Consider the following 10959-nt stretch of genomic DNA (forward strand, 5'->3'; position numbering starts at 1 on the left):
TCTGGCTCTGATTCCAGCAAGGGGAGCCATCACCCCTCTCAGGAATGCTCCATGATGGGTACCCTCGAGGGACACGTCGAAAGCGTCTTTGAGGAGGAGGCTACCCCGGCGAACAACCTTGGCAACGAGGCCGAGGGGAAGACATCGGCCCCACCTCACATGAGGGTGAAGCAGCTGAAAGCCTAACACCGGGAGATCGAGGAAGCATGAATCTAGCTTGAGCAGGAATGCATGGAGCTCGATCGGGATATCGAGTGCCGCGGAGACAGTGGGCGAGCCCGCGCCATGGCCCATGATGTGAACCGGAGGATCATCACCGACAATGAAGCCCTCCCTCGCTTCGCCCGGGTGAGACAGAACATTGCCACCACGGTTGCCTTGCTCCATGATCTTCTAGAGGCCACAACATTCGAGGATCGTTGGGCCCGCCATGAGATTTGCACGCTGCTCGAGTGTGCGGTGGCATAGCAAGCCGAAAGCTCATTGTCTTAGCGACGCGGGCTCGATGCCAGCCAGTCCACACCCTCAGAGCACGCTAGTACGGACGTGTTAGTCCATTAGGAGCCACAAGGAAGCGTGAAGCGCACCACAGTCCTAGTGCGTCAGCGTCTCAGTCGTAACCGTGACGCACGCAACACCCTCGACGCCCGTAGACGCACCTATGACGACCCAAGAGAGGGAGCCAGATGTGGCTATCACCCTCACCATGATAGATGCTACGACAGTGGCGAGGACCAAAGCCCAAGCCCCAGCCTGCCGGGGCCTCAGGCCTTCGGCCAACACATCCTCAACACTGCCTTGCCGCTGAGGTACCGACCACCAACCAATATCCCAAAGTTCTAAAACAAACCCTGGACTATGGCTCAAAGACTATCGGCTTGCCTGCTAAGCCGGTGGTGTGGATAATGATGACTTCATTATCCGCAACCTTCCACTGTTCTTAGCCGATTCGGCACGAGCATGGTTGGAACACCTGCCGTCCAACGAAATCCAGAGTTGGGTGGATCTGAAGGAAATCTTTATGGGCAACTTCTAGGGTAGATACAAGCGCCCTGGGAACCCATGGGACCTCAAGAACTATCGATAGAAGGCCGGTGAAACCCTCCATGGGTACATTTGACGGTTCTCCCAGCAGTGCAACAAGCTCCCTAATGTCGCCAACGCCGATGTTATAGGAGCTTTCCTGTCCGAGACCACATGTGAGTCTCTAGTCCATAAGCTAGGAGCAAGGGCCCGTGAACCACCGAGGAACTCCTGGACATCACCACTAGCCACGCCTCTGAGGAAGAAGTGGTCGGAGTGATCTTTGATCACCTCAATGGCAAGGCAAGGCAGAACGAGGACACCAGCGAAGGCGCCTCCAATTGTTCTGCCAAAAAGAAGAACAAGAAGCAATGGCATGAGGGCTCGCTCGTGGCCGCCGCTGACCAGAGAGGTGGTCGAAAGCCCGCGGAGGGCACTCTGAACTATTTTGAAAAATTACTCGAGGGGCCATGCCTGAACCATGCCTTCCTAGTTAAGCATCTGTACAAGGACTATAGCCTAATGAGGCAGTTCTTGTCTAGAGGCTCTAACAAAGGGGAGCACGGGAAGGATCCTGACCCCACCACAGACAATGCCGAGGGGAAGGACGGCGGCTTTTCGACATCATATGGGTGCCTCATGATCTTCGGAGGATCAGCGGCCTATGACTCCAAACACCATTAGAAGGTCGCGCACCGCGAGGTCTATATGACCGAACCGGCCAGCCTGCCTTTCTCCGGTGGTTAGAGTCCGCCATAACCTTTGATCCGACCGACCACCCAGAGAGTGTCCCGCATCCAGGGAGATATCCACTCGTGGTCGACCCGATCGTCGGCACGAAGCGGCACACCAAAATACTGATGGATAGAGGCAGCGGCCTCAACATCATGTATGCCAAGACGCTCGACGAAATGGGCATCGACCAGACACGCGTCCGCCTAACCGAAGCACCTTTCCACGGCATCATGCCCGAAAAGTAGGCCATGCCACTTGGGTAGATCGATCTGCCCGTTACTTTCAGGGATCCATCCAATTATAGGATGGAGACACTCACCTTTGAGGTGGTCGGGTTCCTCGGAACCTACCACGCCATCCTAAGACGTCCATGCTATGTGAAATTCATGGCAGTCCCCAACTATACCTACCTCAAGCTAAAGATACCAGGTCCTGACGGGGTCATTACCATCGGCACCTCCTTCTAGCGTGCCTATGAGTGCGAGGTCGAGTGCTACGATCACGCCACAGCAATCGTTGCCTCTGGAGAGCTCGCCGCCATCAAGAAGGAGGTCACCGAAGGAGCGCCCGACCCTAAGAAGTCAACCGGGTCTTTTGAGCCTACAGAATGCTCCAAAGAAGTCCTCACAAACCCTAGGTGCACCAAGGGAAAAACAGTGTGCATTGGTACCACACTCTCCTTCGAATAGGAAAGTGCGCTCGTCGGCTTACTCCACACCAACAGAGACATCTTCACGTGGAAACCCTCGGACATGCCATACATTCTGAGGAAAGTCATCGAGCACACCTTGAAGATCCGCCCAGGCTCCAAGCCGGTCAAACAACACCTATGTTGGTTCGACGAGGAGAAATACAGAACCATCGGCGAGGAGATCGCAAAGCTTTTGGCGGTCGGATTCATCAAGGAAGTATACCACCCAAAGTGGTTAGCCAATCCCGTCCTTGTACGAAAGAAGAGTGGGAAATGAAGGATGTGTGTTGATTATACGGGTCTCAACAAAGCGTGCCCAAAGGATTTATTTCCTTTGCCACGCATAGACCAAATAGTTGACTCTACCTCAGGGTGCGAAACTCTCAGCTTCCTTGATGCGTACTCCGGGTACCATCAAATCACGATGAAAGAGTCCGACCAGCTCGCGACATCTTTCATCACCCCCTTTGGATTGTTCTGCTGTGTCATAATGTCATTTGGTCTAAAGAACGTTAGGGCTACATACCAGCGCTATATGCTCAAGTGCTTTGGGGATCTCATCGGATGGACCATTGAGGCCTACGTTGACAACATCATGGTCAAGTCCAAATAGCCTGGCCACCTCGAAGCCAATCTTGAGCAAACCTTTGCAAAACTCTGAGCGAACGGCATCAAACTCAATCCCAAGAAATGTTTTTTCGGGGTCCCAAGGGGCATGCTGCTCAGTTTCATCATCTCCAAGTGTGGCATCAAAGCCAACCAGGAGAAAATCTTAGCCATCACGAGGATGGACCCAATTCAGAATATAAAGGGGGTACAATGGGTTATGGGGTGCCTCGCCACACTCAGTCGCTTCATCTCATGACTTGACGAACAAGGTCTCCCCCTTTATCGACTTCTAAAGAAAGACGATCACTTTGAATGGACATCCGAGGCCTAGGAAGCACTTGACATGGTTAAGCAGCTCTTGACAAAGGCCCCGATCCTGGTTCCTCCCACCAAGGAAGAACCCCTTCTGCTCTACATAGCGGCCACCACACAAGTGGTCAGCGCCGCCCTGGTAGTGGAGCAGGAAGAAGAGGGGCATGCCCTCAAAATACAATGCCTAGTGTACTTCATTAGCGAGGTACTGTCTGAGTCAAAAACCCGCTATCCCTAAATCTAGAAGCTCCTATACACTATCCTTATCACAAAGAGGAAGCTAGGCCACTACTTTGAGTCACACCATGTAACGGTTGTGACATCCTTCCCCCTCGGTGAGGTCATCCAAAGCTAGGATGCCACGGGGAGAACTACGAAATGGAAACTTGAGCTAATGGATCAAGGCATTACGTATGCCCCTCGGATAGCCATCAAGTCCCAGGTGTTAGCTAATTTCATCGGGGAATGGACCGAGGTCCAAACGCCACTGGCGGTCGTCGATCAAGAGTACTGGACGATGTACTTTGATGGATCACTAATGAAGAAGGGCACCAGTGTAGGGCTGGTCTTCATGTTGCCCCTCGGGGTACGCATGAGGTACATAATTCGTCTCCATTTCCCCACCTCAAACAATGTGACCAAATATGAGGTGCTCATCAATGGCCTATGCATTGCCATCGAGTTGGGCGTCTGATGTCTCGACATTCGGGGAGACTCCTAACTAGTTGTTGATCAAGTCATGAAGGAGTCAAGCTACCATGATGCCAAGATGGCCACATACTGCTGAGAAGTCCGATGACTGGAAGACAAGTTTGACGGCCTCGAGCTCAATCACATCCTGAGGCGCCTCAATGAGGTGGCTAATGTGCTTGCAAAGGCGGCATCCAGCCGAGAGCCAGTGCCAACCGGTGTCTTCGCCAACAACCAATACAAGCCCTCGGTCCGCTACGAGGGGTCAAAATAGGCTGATGACGGTCCCCCCAATTCAGCCTTGGGGGCTGACCAACCATCGGCTCCGTCTGGTCCCAAAGTCATGGAGCTCAAAGAAGACCCCACGACAGAGCTCGAACCTCTAGTCAACTAGAGGGTACTCTACCTCGACTACCTCCTCTAGGACATGCTGCCAATGGACAAGATGGAAGCTCGATGGCTTGCTCGTTGTGCCAAGTCCTTTGTTCTTGTGGAGGACGAACTCTACAAGCAAAGCCACACCGGGATCCTACAGCACTGCATCCCCATCGAACAAGAGAAGCGTTTGCTGAGCGATATCCATGGTGGGATATGCGGTCACCATGCTGCAAGTAGAACCCTGGTCAGAAACATGTTCCGACAAGGCTTCTATTGGCCCACTACAGTGCCCGACGCCGAGCAGATCATGCGCACCTACGAAGGGTGCCAGCACTATGCTCGACAGACTCACCTCCTGGCTCAAGCACTCCAGATGATCCCCATCATGTGGCCATTCATGGTCTGGGGGCTCGATTTGGTTGGGTCGCTAAAGAAGGCACCCAAGGGCTACACCCACTTGCTTGTCATCATAGACAAGTTTACAAAGTGGATAGAAGCTCAGCTGATTTCCGCGATCAAATTTGAGCAAGCCGTGCTGTTCTTCCTCGACATCGTCCATTGCTTTGGTTTTTCAAACTCCATCATCATGGACAATGGTACATAGTTCACCATAAAAAAGTTCCTTCGAGTCTACGATGAATACCACATTTAGGTCGATTGGGCCACCATCGCGCACCCCCGAACAAATGGGCAGGTCGAGCGCGCAAACAGCATGGTCCTACAGGGCCTCAAGCCTAGGATCTTCAACTGGTTAAACAAGTTTGGTGCATGGTGGGTAGCTGAGCTCCCTGTGGTACTCTGGAGCCTAAGGACAACTCCCAGTCAAGCCACCGGCTACACACCCTTCTTCATGGTCTATGGTTCCGAGGCCGTCCTCCCAACGGACCTCGACTATGGAGTGCCAAGGATCAGGGCATACGACGAACAGGGAGCTGAGGCATCCCACGAGGATGCCATGGACTAGCTAGACGAATCACTTTCATCGCCGGTTGCTCGGTGACCACTGAAGGCATGGGCACCACCACGGGCGGCACCTAACCAGCTGACGAGGTTGTGACACCATCTTTGCTCCTGCCCAAAATAGGAGCGACATCGGGCAATGGCTGCCATCTCGCTTGAAGGGCGACACTCTTCTTGGGCGCCAGCGCCAAAGAGCGGCCCCGTCTTAGGATGCCACAAGAAATGAAAGGCATAATTCACAATGAAAATAGAGAAAAATAGAGAGAATAGAGGAGTTAGTGACTTACGTTGGCGCTGTTGGGCGGTGGAGATGTTTGGGGGACGAACTCCTAGTTCTCTGCACCACCTCATTAGGGCGGGACAGTTTTGAGCCCGCCCCCTACTCCTAGGGTGAGGGGCTCGCTTCCCTCGCATCTAGGCACATGGTGGTGGAGCCACTCCCCTCTCTCCGCACCTCGGGCACGGTGGTGGATCCATCCGCCCCCGCTGGCTCTTGGGGCACGGCGATGGCTTCGCCCGCTCCTGCTAGCACTTCGGGAGCGACGACAGATGTGCCCGCCCCTTCTAATTCCTAAGGCATGGCGGTGGGGCCACTCCCCTCCCGCTGGCACCTCGGGCGTGGCGGCAGATCCGCCCACCCCTGATGGTTCTAAGGACGGGCCGATGGTCTGGCCTGCCTCCTCCAGCCTCATGGCCGTACCTTCCCTTGCGTGGAACAAGAAGGGTCCCTACATGGACGAGTGGGTACCTATCAGTGCATCCTTGCTCCCTAGGTCATCCCACTCGGTGTTGGTAACTACCTCTTCTTCTTCTTCTTCTTCCTCGTCATCGTTTTCATCTCTGTCGGTTTCCTCCCCGCTTGTATCTGATTCGTAGTAGCTCCTTGAGCCTGTTCAGATGAACCCTGCACTGTCTAGACATCACCACTACTAGCTGGTGCTGCTTCTTAATGGCTGGTACCAACTTGATTAGTCCCTTGGGTCGATGGATCTGGAATGTTGTAATAAGCCGGTCCGCCTTGACCAACTAGAAATCTATGAATCGCCTCTCTCATGGCGTTGTGGAATATATCCACGAAAGCTTTGTTATGGCTTGATATGGCATCATGAACAGATTTGTCTACAACTTCCTTAAAGAAACGTCTGTCTTCATCTTTAGTTGTATCTATCTGCCCGTGTAACAGAACTCTTGGTAGTGGAAATTTCTGAACAATTGTGTTGTCATGTGTTTTGGTGTAGGACAACAAACATTTGTTCTGAAACTCTTTTGTGGCTTTGCTAATGATACCCTTATCCCCATCAGGTAGATCTTCATAATGCAGCATAAGGATGTCATTATTGTTGTGAACTGCCATGACGATTGTGGGGTCCCACTGGGCGTGCCAGAAACATGTGTCGACACATAATTTTTGTCCCATGCCGAGGACGCACGCAGCAAGCCAGAAGGGTCTGCTCGATGGAGCTGTAGATCCGCCTAGCTTCAGTGCAGGGATGGTCGATCCTATGCACTCCTCCCGAGACGTGCCAGTCAATTTGACCTTGTATTTGACAAGGAGAGAAAGTTTATCAGTAATTCAAGGTGGAACTTGCCGGTGTTGCCAGAAAGTCCCGAATGTGCGGCTCTGAGAGCCAATAAGAAAGGAGATTGACTAAACAGTCGATTCCAGCATATTTATGAGAATAAATCGGTTAAAGCTCATTGGGTTGTATAAGAAGAATCGGTTATCATTCAAGATAAATGGCGTTATTTGAGCAGATATTAATCAATGGCAATAAGATGTCAACAATGATTGGTTTATGCTGAGCCAATGATTATAAGCAACCGAACCCCTTTTATATAAAGAAGCAATTCAACACCATTTAATAAAGATAAGTCTAATAAACATGTTAGATCTCATCTATCACTATGACCAGTGGGGCATGAGGCAGAATCACGCTGACCGTAGAAATAACAATAGACTCAATGACCCTAACTCATTACTAATATCAGTGGGGCATGAGGTAGAATCATGTAGGCCGTAATACAATAATAAGATCATGAGGCTAACACATCTTTCAACCTATCTTTACTTCAACGGTCTCATGATGCGAACTGCTCGTGAAAGCACTCGATATTGGCTAAAACAGTCGATTCAGGCATAGCGCATAGTTAAAGTCATGTCTTATCAGGAATAGATCTACCGAATAACAATCCCCACTTCACAGTGCTAATAGTGGCGTGTGAGGTAGAATCACACAGGCCGTGATAACGGGCCATAGAACGGTTTTCGCTAGCCAAATAATCTACTCAAGATGCAACATGCTTTAACCATACGCTATGCACGATCAAGATTGATGTAAAACAACTGATAAAACATAACTCATCGTTTAATGTACATATTAGATTGGTTTTAGATTAACAAACGATGGGCTAAATAGGATATAAGGCCGATCTAGATCAATCCCAATCAGACAGAGTTATATTGTTGTAATTTAGATGAATAATGAAAGCAATAAGCAATATTGGTAACTTAGTGAATCTACCAAAGACTGCCATTCTAAGGTTGAGCCGATAGCTTGAGCTTGATCTAGTTCATGCAGTGGGGGTCGATCAGATCGATGAAGTGGGGGTCGATCAGATCGATGCAGCCATACTTGAACTAGGCAAGAATCGATAACTAACTTATACCAGAGTCGCAGTGGAGGTTGATCGGATCAATGCAGCCGTACGAACAGAGGTATAAGCCATGACGGTACTTACAACAAGCAGTGGAGGTTGACCGGATCGATGCAGCCATACTTGCTGAAGAACTCACCAAGATCTACTCTACTCCTACTCCTACGGGGTGGCCAGAGACGAAAAAGTAAATGACTTGTATATTGGATTGATTGTTGTTCTTTATAATAGTCGGGGTTTGGTATTTATACCTAGAGTCTAAGCATGAATCCTACTCGAGCACGATTCGTTACAATTTTCCAGCATAAAAGAAAACATTCCTAATTTAAGATAACTTAGACCCTAATCTTTCCCCTTTTGTAGAGTCCATCATGTTTCGTCCTGACGCTGATCGTAGCCTTTGTCATTATCTGTCAGCGCTGCCTGAAGAAAGCCGATTCTGGTGCTGCATTCGAATCAGCTAATTCCAATCTACGTGCAATTGCTTCCTTGATGACATGATCTTAGGAGCTTTTAAGTCTCTGCGAGATTCCTTCCAAATTTTGGTGTAAACATTGACCGATCTTACGTGACATCTTATATGCCACAAGCTTGCCAATGAGGATGGATGTCTGGGGTCATGTTGCTCAAGTCCTCCAAGTTGTGAAGGATGATGATGATGCTTGCATATTTTGAGTTTGGTAGCACAGAGATGATCTTCCTCACAATATCCGCATCACCTAGCTTTGTCAACCTATAGAATTGAGCTCATTGACAGTTAGATTCAAACGAGAATACATGTCCTTTACAAGCTCATTTTCATTCATTTTAAAAGAATCATAGGTTGTCTTAGCTAGGCAATGCTTTTGCTCATGGACATTACTTGTGCCGTCATGGAGCTCATGTAGTTTTAACCAAATTTCATGTGCCATTTGTAAAGTGACACTTGGTTAAAAACATCCAAGCTAAAAGATTCATGCAAGCAATTTTTAGCTCTAGCATTAAAATCAATCTCTTTTTCATCACTCGTAGTTTGTTTCTCGAGATTCTTAAGGTGTTTCATCCCGTCGCGAGTGACTCTCCAAACACCTAGATCAACCGCTTCTAGGTAGCAAGCCATTCTAGCACTATAATAGGGAAAGTTAGTGCCGTCAAAGTATGGAGGCCTTGAGGTATCTATCCTTCCCACTCTAAATGACGTCGGCTCAACGGCGGTGAAGCCAAAGGTCCAAAGATGAGCCAACTGGCTCTGATACCAATTAAAAGGACCGTGACGCCTAAGAGGGGGGGGGTTGAATTAGGCAACTTAAAACTCTAGCTATAAACTATGGCCTCTTTTTCTACCCTTAGCAAAAACCTATGCAAAAGATAAACTATCTAAATGTGCAACTATGGTTTTACTACTGTGTTGCTATATCTAACACAAAAGAGTTATGCAATCTAGTTTTCAAACCTATCAACTAAGCTAGGAAAGGTAAAGCTCACACCAAGGTTACAATGTAAATGCGGAAGCTAAAGACAGAGGTAGCTAGTATTTTTACCGAAGTATCGACGACTCTAGTATTTTTACCGAAGTATCGAGAAGCGCGCAAGCTTGCCCTTAGTCCTCGTTGGAGCCCCTCATAAGGAATCCCTCGTAAGGGCCAAGCTCCCGGTCGGGTAACTCCGTGGATAGACTTGGGTCTTCCCCACGCGCAAGTGGATCTCTGACTTGCCTTCCGGCAAGCCGCTCCCGGATGCTCCCCGCCGTCTTCACTATCAAGCTTCCGGTCAAAATATCGCGGGCCTTGTTCCCTCTGTACACGGTGGCGGCCACACCACAAACGCGATTGGTGAGGTGTTGCAAGACTACTAGCCCCTCCAATGTACAACAATGGTGCACGCAAGCACCGAGTGGTAAGAGATGTATAAACCTCACTAAACAATTGGCATAAACCTAGAGCAAGCGCATAAGCGGTGGTCTAACTAACCTAAGCACTTCGCAAAAGCACCTACACTAATCACCGAATGTATCACTAAGCACTTAGCAAGTGAAGAGCTCTGAAATGGTGTATCAACACCCTTGATATGTTTCCTTACTTCTCCACACTCCAAATGGCCGGATGAAGGGGTATAAATAGCCCCAAGTGGGAGAACTAGCCATTGGACCCATGTCCCAACTATTCTGCCAACACTGGACGCTACTCTCGTCCGGACCGGACGTGTCCGGTCACTCACAACAGTCATTTGGTCTTCGGTGCGATCAACTGATCGGACTCTGACCGAGTCCGGTCACAGCCACCGGACGCGTCCGGTCGCATCTGTGCCTCTCTGGAACCTCTCAGCATGACGATAGGATGCTACTGTTCCTGCATCCGGTTGATCATCCACCAGCGTTCGGTCAGTGCTGAGCTATTGCTTCGATAGTGAATAGTGTCATTGTCGCGTCCAGTCACTTGAGTCCTCAGCGTCCGGTCACATGGGTAGGCGCGCTCACACTAGGGTTTCTCATCGGACGCATCCGGTTAGTGTGTCCGGTCATAGCGTCCGGTCACACTTTTAACCCTTTCTTCACTTGTTTCTTCATGATCTTTGCGCCTGGCTTGGTTCCATCTTTGTGTCTTGGACTTTTCTCGATCTTGTATGTCTTCTATGTATCTTCCAATGTCTTTCTTGAGGTGTTGATCATCGGATCATCACGTCGCCTTCATCCAAGTCACGTTTGCACCTTATTGGACTACAAAACAAAACTCTTGCAAATACATTAGTCCCATTTGATCTTGTTGATCATCAAACACCAAAATCCAAACTAAATGGGCCAAGAGTCCATTTTCCATACAACATTCTCAGGCTCTTCCTTGTTCACGGGGGTATCTTTGGTTTTCTCCTTCCTTACCGCCTTGCTTCTTGGGCCATGTTTCAAGCCCGCTGGAGGCCTAACAGGCGCC

This window comes from Miscanthus floridulus, chromosome 9 (assembly GCF_019320115.1).
Source record: "Miscanthus floridulus cultivar M001 chromosome 9, ASM1932011v1, whole genome shotgun sequence".
NCBI classification, from domain to species: Eukaryota; Viridiplantae; Streptophyta; class Magnoliopsida; order Poales; family Poaceae; genus Miscanthus; species Miscanthus floridulus.